This window comes from Neomonachus schauinslandi, chromosome 3 (assembly GCF_002201575.2).
Source record: "Neomonachus schauinslandi chromosome 3, ASM220157v2, whole genome shotgun sequence".
Taxonomy (NCBI): domain Eukaryota; kingdom Metazoa; phylum Chordata; class Mammalia; order Carnivora; family Phocidae; genus Neomonachus; species Neomonachus schauinslandi.
In genome coordinates, this window is record NC_058405.1 from 43,063,325 (window position 1) to 43,076,934 (window position 13,610).

Sequence of the window (13,610 nt, forward strand, 5' to 3'; positions counted from 1 at the left end):
CAAAATCATGGGGATGCAGCAAAGGTGGTCCTAAGAGGAAAGTATATAGCAATACAAGCTTTTCTCAAGAAACAAGAAAGGTCTCAAATATACAACCCTAACCCTACACCTAAAAGAGCTGGAGAAAGAACAGCAAATAAAGCCTAAACCCAGCAGGAGAAGAGAAATAATAAAGATCAGAGCAGAAATCAATGAAATAGAAACCAAAAGGACAGTAGGACAGATCAATGAAACTAGGAGCTGGTTCCCTGAAAGAATTAACAAGATTGATAAACCCCTGGGCAGACTTATCAAAAAGAAAAGAGAAAGGACCCAAATAAATAAAATCATGAATGAAAGAGGAGAGATCACAACACCAAAGAAATATGAACAGTTATAAGAACATATTCTGAGCAACTCTATGCCAGCAAATTAGATAACCTGGAAGAAATGGATGCATTCCTAGAGATGTATCAACTACCAAAACTGAACCAGGAAGAAATAGAAAACCAGAACAGACCTATAACCACTAAGGAAATTGAAGCAGTCATCAAAAATCTCCCAAAAACAAAAGCCCAGGGCCAGATGGCTTCCCAGGGAAATTCTACCAAACATTTAAAGAATTAATACCTATTCTTCTGAAACTGTTCCAAAAATAGAAATGGAAGGAAAACTTCCAAACTCATTTTATGAGGCCAGCATTACCTTGATCCCCAAACCAGACAAAGACCCCATCAAAAAGGAGAACTACAGACCAATATCCCTGATGAACATGGGTGCAAAAATTCTCACCAAAATACTAGCCAATAGGATCCAACAGTACATTAAAAGGATTATTCACCACAACCAAGTGGGATTTATCCCTGGGCTGCAAGGTTGGTTCAACATCAGCAAATCAATCAATGTGATACAATACATTAATAAAAGAAAGAACAAGAACCATATGATCCTCTCAATCGATGCAAAAAAGCATTTGACAAAGTACAGCATTCTTTCTTGATTAAAACTCTTCAGAGTGTAGGGATAGAGGGTACATACATCAGTATCATAAAAGCCATCTATGAAAAGCCCACAGTGAATATCATTCTCAATGGGGAAAAATTGAGAGCTTTTCCCCTAAGGTCAGGAACACGCAGGGATGTCCACTATCACCACTGCTATTCAACATAGTACTAGAAGTCCTAGCCACAGCAATCAGAAAACAAAGAAATAAAAGGCATCTGAATCGGCAAAGAAGTAGTCAAACTCTCAGCCTTTGCAGATGATATGATACTTCATGGGGAAAACTGAAAAGACTCCACCCCAAAACTGCTAGAACTCATATAGGAATTTAGTTAAGTGGCAGGATATAAAATCAATGCACAGAAATCAGTGGCATTCCTATACACCAACAACAAGACAGAAGAAAGAGAAATTAAGGAGTCGATCCCATTTACAATTGCACCCAAAACCATAAGATACCTGGGACTAAATCTAACTAAAGAGGCAAATGATCTGTATGCAGAAAACTATAGAATACTCATAAAAGAAATTGAGGAAGACACAAAGAAATGGAAAAACGTTCCATGCTCATGGATTAGAAGAACAAATATTGTGAAAATGTCAATGCTACCTACAGCAATCTACACATTTAATGCAATCCCTATCAAAATACCATCAAGTTTTTTCAAAGAAATGGAACAAATAATCCTAAAATTTGTATGGAACCAGAAAAGACCCCGAATAGCCAGGGGAATGTTGAAAAAGAAAAGCAAAGCTGGTGGCATCACAATTCCGGACTTCCAGCTCTATTACAAAGCTGTCATCATCAAGACAGTATGGTACTGGCACAAAAACAGACACATAGATCAATGGAACAGAATAGAGAACCCAGAAATGGACCCTCAACCCTATGGTCAACTCATCTTCGACAAGGCAGGAAAGAATGTCCAATGTAAAAAAGTCTCTTCAACAAATGGTGTCAGGAAAATTGGACAGCCATATGCAAAAGAATGAAACTGGATCATTTCCTTACACCACACACAACAATAGACTCCAAATGGTTGAAAGACCTCAATGTGAGACAGGAGTCCATCAAAATCCTATGGGAGAACACAGGCAGCAACCTCTTCAACCTCAGCTGCAGCAACTTCTTCCTAGAAACATCGCCAAAGGCAAGGGAAGCAAGGGCAAAATGGAACTATTGGGACTTCATCAAGATAAAAAGCTTTTGCACAGCAAAAGAAACAGTCAACAAAACCAAGAGACAACCGACAGAATGGGAGAAGATATTTGCAAATAACATATCAAATAAAGGGCTAGTATCCAAAATCTATAAAGAACTTCTTAAACTCAACACCCAAAGAACAAATGAGCCAATCAAGAAATGGGCAGAAGACATGAACAGACATTTCTGCAAAGAAGACATCCAAATGACCAACAGACACATGGAAGAGTGTTCATCATAATTAGCCATCAGGAAAATTCAAGTCAAAACCTCAATGAGATACTACCTCACACCAGTCAGAATGGCTAAAATTAACATGTCAGGAAACGACAGATGTTGGCGGGGACGCAGAGAAAGCGGAACCCTTCTACACTGTTGGTGGGAATGCAAGCTGGTGCAGCGACTCTGGAAAACAGTATGGAGGTTCCTCAAAAAGTTGAAAATAGATCAACCCTATGACCCAGCAATTGCACTACTGGGTATTTACCCCAAAGATACAAATGTAGTGATCTGAAGGGGTACATGCACCCCAGTGTTTATAGCAGCAATGTCCACAATAGCCAAACTATGGAAAGAGCCCAGATGTCCATTAACAAATGAATGGATAAAGAATATGTGGTATATATATATATACAATGGAATACTACTCAGCCATCAAAAAATGAAATCTTGCCATTTGCAATGACGTGGATGGAACTAGAGGGTATTATGCTAAGTGAAATAAATCAGAGAAAGACAAATATCATATGATCTCACTGTTATGAGGAATTTGAGAAACAAGACAGAGGATCATGGGGGAAGGGAGGGCAAAATGAAACTAGATAAATCCAGACAGGGAGACAAACTATAAGAGACTCTTAATCTCAGGAAACAAACTGCGGTTTGCTGGAATGGAGGGTGGTGGGAGGGATGAGGTTGCTGGGTGATGGACATAGCGGAGGGTATGTACTATGGTGAGCGCTGTGAATTGTGTAAGACTGATGAATGACAGACCTGTACCCCTGAAACAAATAAAACATTATATGGTAATAAAAAATTTTTTTAAAAAAATGATGCATTAGACCAGATGAACCTAACAGATATATACAGACCATTCATTTCAAAAAAAGCAGAATACACATTCTTTTCAAGTACACATGGAACATTCTTCAGGATAGATAGGCCACAAAACAAGTCTTAATAAATTAAGGAGACTGAAATAGTTATGAAGCATCTTTTCTGACCACAATGCTATGAAACTAGAAATCAATCACAAGAAAAAATATGGAAAGAACACAAATACATTGAGGCTAACATGCTACTAAACAATGAATTAGTCAATAAGAAATAAAAAAGGAAATCAAATAATACTAGGAGACAAATGAAAATGAAAACAACAGTCTGAGATCTTTGGGATGCAGCAAAAGCAGTTCTAAGAGGGAACTTGACAATGATACAACCCTACCTCAAGAAACAGGAAAAATCATGAACAACCTAACCTTACACTTAAAGGAGCTAAAGAAAGAAGAACAAATAAAGCCCAAAGCTAGTAGAAGGAAATAATAAAGGATTTGAGCAGAAATAATTGAAATGAAGATTTTCAAAATAGAAAAGATCAGTGAAACGGAGGGTTGGTTTTTTGAAAAGATAAATGATGTGGATAAACTTTTAGCCAGACACATCAAGAGAGAAAGTGGACTCAAATGAATAAAATCAGAAATGCAGGATAAATATCAACCAACACCACAGAAAGAGAAAGGACTATAAGGGAATATTACAATGCATTATATGCCACATCAGGAAGGAATAGCAGAAAATTTGAATAGACCAATTACTAGTAATGAAATTGAATAAAAAAAAAAATCCCAACAAACAAAAGTCCAGGACCAGATGGTTTCACAGATGAATTTTACCATTTAAAAAAGAGTGTATATATCTATTCTTCTCAAACTATTCCAAAATATAAAAAAAAAAAGGCCAACATTATCCTAATACTAAAAACAAAGACACTACAACAACAACAACAACAACAACCCAAAACAAAACAAAACCCCTATAGGCTTGTATATATGATAAATACAGATGCAAAAAATCCACAACAAAATATTAGCAAACTGAATTCGACAATACTTTAAAAAATAATTCACCGTTATCAAGTAGGATTTATTTTAGGTATGCAAGTGTAGTTCAATAGTCACAAAATAATGTGATATACATTAACCAAAGAAAGGATAAAAAACATATGATCATCTCAATACATGCAGAGAAAGCATTTGAAAAAGTACAACATCCATTCATGATCAAAACTCTCAACAAAATAGGTTTAGAGAAAACATACTGCAACATAATAAAGGCTATATACATATATATACATATATATCCTATATATGTATATCCTATATATATATATATCCTATATATATATATATAGGATATGGACATTGCAAATATATATTTAGGATATATATATATATATCAGAAACCCACAGCTAACATCTTACTCAATGGTAAAAGATGGAAACCTTTTTAAGATCAGGAACAAACAAGAATGTTCACTCTATTGTTGAGCATAATACTGGAATTCTTAGCTGTAGCATCAGACAAAAAGGAAAACAGAAAAGGCATCCAAATTACTAAAGGAGAACCAAATCTGTCACTATTTGCAGATGACAGGATACTATGTATAGAAAACCCTAAAGACTCCACCAAGAAATTGTTAGAACTGATAAATTAATTCCATAATGTTGTAGGATACAAAATTAACATACAGAAATCTGTTGCATTCCCAAAGGAGCAGAAAAATTAAGAAAACAATCCCATTTACAACCGCACCAAAAAGAAGAAAATGTTTAAGAATAAACTTAACCAAGTAGGTTAAAGATCTGTACTCTGAAACCTATAAAACACCGATGAAAGAAATTGCATGGATTGGAAGAATTAATGTTGTTAAAATGTCCATACTATTCAAAACAATCTATAGATTCAATGCAATCCCTACCAAAATACCAACAGCAGTTTTCACAGAAGTATAACAAATAATCCTAACATTTGTATGGAACCACAGAAGACCCTGAATAGCCAAAGCAATCTTGAGAAAGAATAATAATCTCAGATTTCAAGATGTACTATAAAGCTATAAAAATCTAAACAGTATGGTACTGGCACAAAAATGGCCACATAGATCAATAGAACAAGATAGTGAGCCCAGAACTAAACTCATGCTTATTTGGCCAATTAATCTATGACAAAGGAGGCAAGAATATATGAGGGGGAAAAGATAGTCACCTCAATAAATGGTGCTGGGAAAACTGGACAGCTATGTGCAAAAGAATGAAAATGGATCACTTCCTTCCACCATATACAAAAAGGAACTCAAAACTGATTAAAGGTCCAAGTAAGACCTGGAACCATAAAACGCCTAGAAGAAAACATAGGCAGTAATCTCTTGGACATTGGCCTTAGCCACATACTACGGATATGTTTCAAAGGCAAGGGGAACAAAAGCCAAATAAACTTTTGGGACTATACTGAAATAAAAAGGTTTGCACAACAAAGAAAACCAACAAAGCAGAAAGGCGACCCAGTGAATGGGAGAAGATATTTGAAAATGATATATCTGATAAGGGGTTAATATCCAAAATATATAAAGAACTTATACAATGCAACACCACCAACAAAAATATGAGATTAATAAGTGGCTAGAGGACCTGGCATCTAAAGAGGATGGGCAATAGACACGTGAAAAGATCTTCCATATTACTAATCCTCAGGAAAATGCAAATCAAAACCTTGAGTGCATTATGCTGAGTGAAATAAAAGACAAATACCATTTGGTATCACTTATATGTGGAATCTAAAAGCAACAGAAATAAAACAAAAACTTCACTCATAAAAGAACAGATTGGTGGTTGCCAGGAGCCGAGGTTGGGGGGGCCAAATGGATGAAGGCGATCAAAAGGTACAAACTCAGTTTTAGAATAAATAAGACACGGGGCTGTAATATATAGCATGGTGACTATAGTTAATAATACTCTATTGCATATTTTAAAGTTTCTAAATGATTAGATCTTAAAATTTCACATCACAATAAAAATTTATCACTATGTATGGTGACAGTTATTAGACTTATTTAAGCAGTCACATTCTTTATATATGAATGCATAATGGCAGATAAATTACAATTTGAAGTTATTATGCCACCTTTTGTATTTCAATGGAATACAGAATGAAAATGTTGTATGATTGACTCTAAATTTTAATATGTATGACTATTAAAATTAGACCCATAAGGTTAAAAGAGAAATCAGAATGGCTAAACGTTACCATATCTGCTATACTATTTCCACAGAAAAATTAAACAGTAACTTTAAGACTTAAATATTCAGTGTCTATTTATTTTATTTTACTTTGATTTGAAAAGTCCATCATGTGAGAGAAGAGGCATTTGGTTGAATGAAATTCTATATAGGTGCATGTCAAGTTTTGACGTCTCAAACTGAAAATATCTTAAAACTGCTGGCTTGTCAGAAAGAACAGAGCTACATTGAAAATTTCTAACACATTTGACTCTTAAAAATCTAAATTACCATATATTTCCTTTTGACAAAATATTTTGTGAGAAAACAAAATAACTCATCAAAGACAATTGTATGGTGTCCCACTATATAGAATATTGATGATATAAATAAAACATGCACCATATTTTAGTATCTTTTAATTTGCACAGCTTTAAATTGTTTTTCCAAGTTGACAATACTATAGACATTTTTTAGAGAGAGAACGGTCCATTTAAAAAAGAACTCAATTATTCAGTGTTACTGTACTTTATGGAATATATGTGAAATGTCCTATGTAGAAATTTGCATTGTTAGCAGAAGAGCAAATTTAGTTCAAAACAAATAGGTCCAACTTGAATTATCAAACCATATAAATCTATATCTACATACAAATGACTTAGGCTTTCTATGAATTTTAATATATATATTTTTTAAAGATTTTGAGAGAGGAAGACAGAGTGCATGCACGCACACATGAATGGTGGGGAGGGGCAGAGGCAGAGGGCCAGAGAGAATCTCAAGCTGACTTCACCCTGAGCACAGAGCCTGACGTGGGGCTCAATCCCAGGACTCTGAGATCATGACCTGAGCTGAAATCAGGAGTTGGATGTTCAACAGACTGAGCCACTCAGGCACCCCTGAATTTTAATATTCTAAATGTAAATTTTAATATTCCAAACTCTAAGATTGCTAGTCTGTATGGTAGGTTTTCTTTTGGAAACAGTTGAAAGGAAATGGGGATGGATATATATGATCAACAAACAAGTTTCAACTATTCTAAGTCTAACATGCTTCTTGGCAAAGTTTCTGCAATTTTCACGTTGGGTGCATATCTATAATCCTCTTAATGTGGAACCAATATGCACTTACTAAAATACTGACAGCAGAGAAAATACACAATTAGAATACAAGACTATCATCAAGGACCTGGTGATCTCCTGTGATGACTAAAACAGCAAATAACTACAAGTGAAATATAATAAAACAGGGGCACCTGGGTGGCTCAGTCGTTACGCGCCTGCCTTCGGCTCAGGTCATGATCCCAGGCTCCTGGGATCGAGCCCCGCATCAGGCTCCCTGCTCCGCGGGAAGCCTGCTTCTCCCTCTCCCACTCCCCCTGCTTGTGTTCCCTCTCTCGCTGTGTCTCTCTGTCAAAATAAATAAATAAAATCTTAAAAAAAAAAGAAATATAATAAAACATTCACAAGGCAGGTAAAATATCCTCAGAAGATTCATCATCTGGGTCGTATACTTCTGAATGTTTGGTAGCAACTGAAATACCCCCAAGCCAGTCTTCTCTGCCATTTCTAGTTCAGGTACATATTGTTGTGTTAAACGACCCCAAATACTCATCACTGCTACTGTCCACGTGGACTTAGATTGCAGGAACTCATCATTAGAAATCCTGGCTTACTAGTTAATATAAAGTGATGCTGGAATTTAAAGTCAGATGAAAAAAGAACATCCACTTATTTAATAAACATTTAATACATTTTATACTATTTACTCACATGGAAGTGAAGAGTCACTGTAAACCTTAGCTACAGCATTGTCCATAGTACTTTTTTAATCAAAACAAAAACATTAGTTCCTAGAACTATGTAATGATAGTTTTGAATGTTTTAAATCCATAGAAGACATCTAAAGTGTAGGAGACAAAGAGAAAATGGGAAAAAAATCTGAACTATTTTGTGACAATAAAATGATTGTAGGAAAACAAAGAATGCAATTTTTCGTTCATGAATAAATGGAAAGAAGCAGATCATTTGGAAGAAATGTAAGGGAACACTGTGCACCACTGTGTGGTGATGTTTTGTGTTCAGTGTACAGAGCACTCGTTAGAACTGATGAGGCCTGGTCTTTCTAAGTGTTCAGCATCACAATGAGAACAGTGCTGTTAGCTTTTAAAAAGACGATGAAGTTGTAGAATTTAGGTGTCGATAGTAAACTTCCACTTAACAAATATCGAACAAAACATTTGCTTACAAGACATACAAAACTACCCCTCAGACTGTCCACATAAATTTACCAGTTACATCTCTTTGGGCTCTTAAATTTCTAACTTTTGTTTTTGTACTTTTAAATCAGGTGACTTATCTTAATTCTTGACAGTATTTGAATTGACAAAATGTCCGATGTCTGGAAAAAAAATGTTCCTTTATTTGTGTTACTGCTTTTTCTAGTTAAGTATAAAAGAATATAGAATCCTTCAGCTTTAGTGATTGACAGATTTGTTAAGGTGTGTGTTGCAGTGTGTGGAAGAGGGATTATCGTTTGTTTCTACAAAGGTAAGCATGTCATTTAACCAGGTCAGTAAACAGGGAGATTTTATAGGAGTTACCCAAATTGTCCAACTTTAGTAGGTAAAAAATTCCAGCTGAGAAACAACAAAGCCTACGGATCCATCATGAAGACAGCTGAAAAGAATGAACTGGCCATACCACCCTTCAGTTGGGTAGCTGTATGAAGAAAGACATGTTGCTACATTGTAGCATTCAGAGAGGAAAAGCTTCCTTTAATACTTGTAGAGAACGACAACTTTTGTTGTATGTTTTCACTTTCCAACTTTCTTTTATTTTATTTTATTTTTTATTTATTTTTTTTTTTTTTAAAGATTTTATTTATTTATCTGAGACAGAGAGAATGAGAGAGACAGAGAGCACATGAGAGGGGGGAGGGCCAGAGGGAGAAGCAGGCTCCCTGCCGAGCAGGGAGCCCGATACGGGACTCGATCCAGGGACTCCAGGATCATGACCTGAGCCGAAGGCAGTCGCTTAACCAACTGAGCCACCCAGGCGCCCCTCCAACTTTCTTTTAGAACAGGAAGTCCTTCAGGTACAAAAATGAAAGGACACTGAATCAAAAAAATTAATGAGCATGAACAATTAAATCTATCAGTGAGGTGTTATAAACTGCTTTATATAGGAATAAAGGGAATCATATGGGCTTTCAAATTCCTTCAGAGTCAAAAATTGCTACTTGGGTCTCAATTCTGAGTTATTGGGGCAATAATGCATATCTCTTTTACTTAATGAATAAGGAAGGAGTATTTTCTATAACCTTATTCAGTACTGAAAGAATTACATAGAGGAAACAAAAATATCTTATATTTTTAAAGCTGGACACTGACCAAAGATTTTTCTTTTTTATCTTGTGCAAGTATTTGTAAATTATCAAACAAATGTGTTCATTTTAAATTCTGTAATAAAATAATAGTCTTTTAGGAGACCCATAATTATCCAGGGACACTGTAAAACAGTACTGTTTTTAATATTTTATATGGTATATAACAAAAACTTGAACATATTCCATGAAAAAATGGTCTGTTTTTCATATGTATGAATCCATAAGCTGAAGGAAAATAAAAGTTTGTATCGTATCTCTTTTTTGACACCATTACATTCTGCTCAGTTCTAAGTACATTATTCTGTAGAGGATTAATTTTATATGTCTGGGTCAATAGAAAGCCTTCTGGTTCAAATGTTTATTTCACAGTAACTTTATTGAAGACAAGCAATGTTTTCTGTGATGCCCATACCAGGGGAAACTGGAAAGAGTACTAGAGAAAAAACACTGCCAAGGTTAAAGTGGCTAGTTCCTAAACTAATAATTATACAGTTAATCATATTAACACATTGTCACTATTCTAGGGATTAATAGCACTGTTTTAGCTTAGAAGAGAGTTTAGTATAATTCTTTATAATTCTTGGCATTAAACTAAGTGCTGGCTGGTTAAAACCAGTACTTTTACTAAAAAAAATAATTCTTAACTTTGGGTTCTGTTTAATGTATTATGAACACTTGTGTCTCTAAAAGAATTGCCTTATATTCCATAGTTTCTCCACTATCACAGCAAAAAGCATATAACATATGCTTATCGTCTATTTGTTTAATTAACTAGGATATTAGACAATAGGAAGTTAAACAAAAATTCAAAGATCTGCTTTTTAAAATGATTGTATAGGTCACAATATTAATATCTGATAAAACAGGCAATATATAATGAAAGATGGAAGAAAACTGATTTTTTAATGGTTTCTTTTAAAGAAATTAGTCATCAGAGACCACCATGAGAACATTAAAATGCTAAAAAGATGCTTACTTATTGCACATGGGATAATCTGTCATTTGGATAAGATTTCTTATCATTCATAACTCTGTTCACTTCCAAACTAAGAGTAACACAAAATATGTGCATTTGGCAAAAAAACTCATTACTAAATCTTCTAATTGCCATTTCTAGAATGCTTTTAAAAAACAAACCATACATCACCTCTATCATTTTCCTTGATGACCGGTAATCCATGATTTTTTATACTTTACCCACTCATTGTTTGCTCATGGGTTAATGAAACTCATATGCACTATAAACTTTTAGATGCATGAATATATCAGCGTTTTTCATTTAAAAAATTATTTTAGTATCTAACAAACACAGATGAAAAATCTAAGTTAAATATATCTTTCACACAAATTTATTTGCTTCTTCATCTTTCCAGAAACTTGTAATTATAGCATTAGATTTTTTTCAAACAATTTAATTCACGGATTTTACTTTTCAAGATTTACTTAGGAAGACTGCAATAGATATTGCAATAGAGGGGACAAATTCAATAAAAGATAACAGATGGGTTGCTAGAGGAGAGGTGGGGGGGGAAGGAATAATTGGGTGATGGGCATTAAGGAGGGCAACTTGATGTAATGAACACTGGGTGTTATATGCAACTGATGAATCACTAAATTTTACCACTGAAACTAATAATATACTATATGTTAACTAACCTGAAATTAAATTTAAAAAAAAATTTTTTTAAAATTGTTAGATAACTGGAAAAAAAAAAAAGAACAGATTAAAGGGATTCTATATAATCCATGTTAAAATCCAGACAAATTTTGTATAATTTTAAAAACAAATTTTAATATAGTGAAAAATATTGGACACTTTATACATAATATAAAATTATTTTCCTACATATAAACTTAGAAATTGAAACTTCAGTGGTTTTCTAAATGCTAATCAAGGGGACCAGCTATATCAGAATAATCAGAGCAGTTTTAAAAAAATGTAATTCCTGGGGGTGACTGGGTGGCTCAGACAGTTAAGCATCTGCCTTCAGCTCATGATCCCGGGTTCCTGGGATCAAACCCCTCACTGGGCTCCCTGCTTGGCAGGGAGTCTGCTTCTCCCTCTCCCTCTGTCTCTCTTCCTCTCATACTCTCAAATAAAATCTTTAAAAAAAAAAAAAAAGGTAATTCCTGGACTGCACCTGTGATTTAGTATACTGAGGTAGATCAGGGATTCTACAAATTTTAATGATTAGTGTTTTGATTCCAAATTAGATTTAAAAATTATTGTACTATTTCGTAACTTATTTCGAATTAAAATGCTATATAACTTTAAAATGTTTTGTTAAATTTGTCCATGTTTGCTTTTGTATACATGGTTATTGTTTAACTTATCTTAAAGCAACTTGTGATCATAACAGATTTTTTCCAAAATTAGCAATGATTTGATTAAATATTCCTAGAAAGTGTCTGGGTTCTCATGTAAGTAGGAATAAGAATGCCTTCTGGAACAGTATACATTAAAGGGCTCCTGTGAGGAAAGCCATGTGGCTCACAGGGGAGACAGGTGGGCTCTTGGCCCAGGCTCGGGCACCAGGCCAACCAAGCCGGAGACCAGCCCTCCAGTGGGCCGGGGGCGGGGTGGGGGCGCCTGGTGCCAGGACCCTGTTCCACATTGGGAACGGCTTCACCCTGGCCTTCTTGCCCTACTTCATCACCTACAAGTGCAGCAGCCCGTCTGAGTACAACACTTTCTGGAATCACCGGCATCTTCGTGCAACCGTGCAAGATGCTGTTCCTGGACACTTTTTTTCCCACCCGGGAAGGTGGCATCTCTGACTTCATTGGGGAGTTCATGAAGCCAGAGTGGATGTGACAGACCTGATAGACCTAAACCTTGTCATGTCCTGGAATGCAGGCATTGGGTAGCACAAGATCATGGTTGTTGCCCTGAGCTGGACCACCCCTGAGCTCATTGTGTCCCGCTGAAATCCCCTCTGTGTTGGAGCCCCGGGCTTTGAGTTTGACTGACATATATCCAGATGAGCAACGATTCCAACATCAGTCTGGTCCATTACATCGTTGCATCTGCCCAGGTCTGGATGATAACATGTTATGACCTAGGCCACAGTTTTCAGCCAGCAGTACTCCTGATGTTCCTTAGCATCTACACGGCTTTTGTCATGGAGACCTTCATCCACATCTGTTCCCTGGGCAGCAGAACAGCACTGGTGTCCAGAGCTGTGATGACAGGCCTGCTGGCCCTCAGCACCCTGGCTCTCTGTGGTCCTGCTGTCAACATGCACTCCTCGGTGTCTTATACCAGACACTCACATACCGTTCCCCGGCTTCCAGGTTTCAGTGAAGTAAACAGTAAAGTCAAAGAATAAAAATAAAAAAATGAATGCTGTGAGATTGTACTACCTGTGGAAATATTTCAATGCCAATAATCTTTGTTTACTAAATTATAAAAATAAACATATTACTTCTTCATACACCTACTTTTACATACACACCATGGGCCTACTTGGGCTCTGTTTTTTTTATCTGAAAGAAAAAAAAAAAGCTGCTAAGGAATGGGCTCTCTGCTGGACTCAGTTGAATAGGCCAATATACTGTCCAGATGTCAACATCTTTGTGACTTAAAGCAAATTCATAAATTACCAATTAATAAAACACACTTATTTGAGATAAGTGTGCATATAGGGATTAGAGGGAAATAAGAGTTACTGTCACAGTTATTTTGGCTGCATATTATAATAGGGCAAACCTCTTGAAATCAATTGGTGGAGGTTAGAATCAAGCAATCTGCTTTTGTTAACTGA

At 35.6% G+C, this 13,610-nt stretch overlaps 1 pseudogene; it reads left to right on the forward strand.

The window, feature by feature from the left end:
• The first annotated feature begins 12,330 nt into the window (after positions 1 to 12,330).
• On the forward strand, positions 12,331 to 13,175 carry LOC110587649 (annotated as a pseudogene).
• The last annotated feature ends 435 nt before the right edge of the window (positions 13,176 to 13,610 follow it).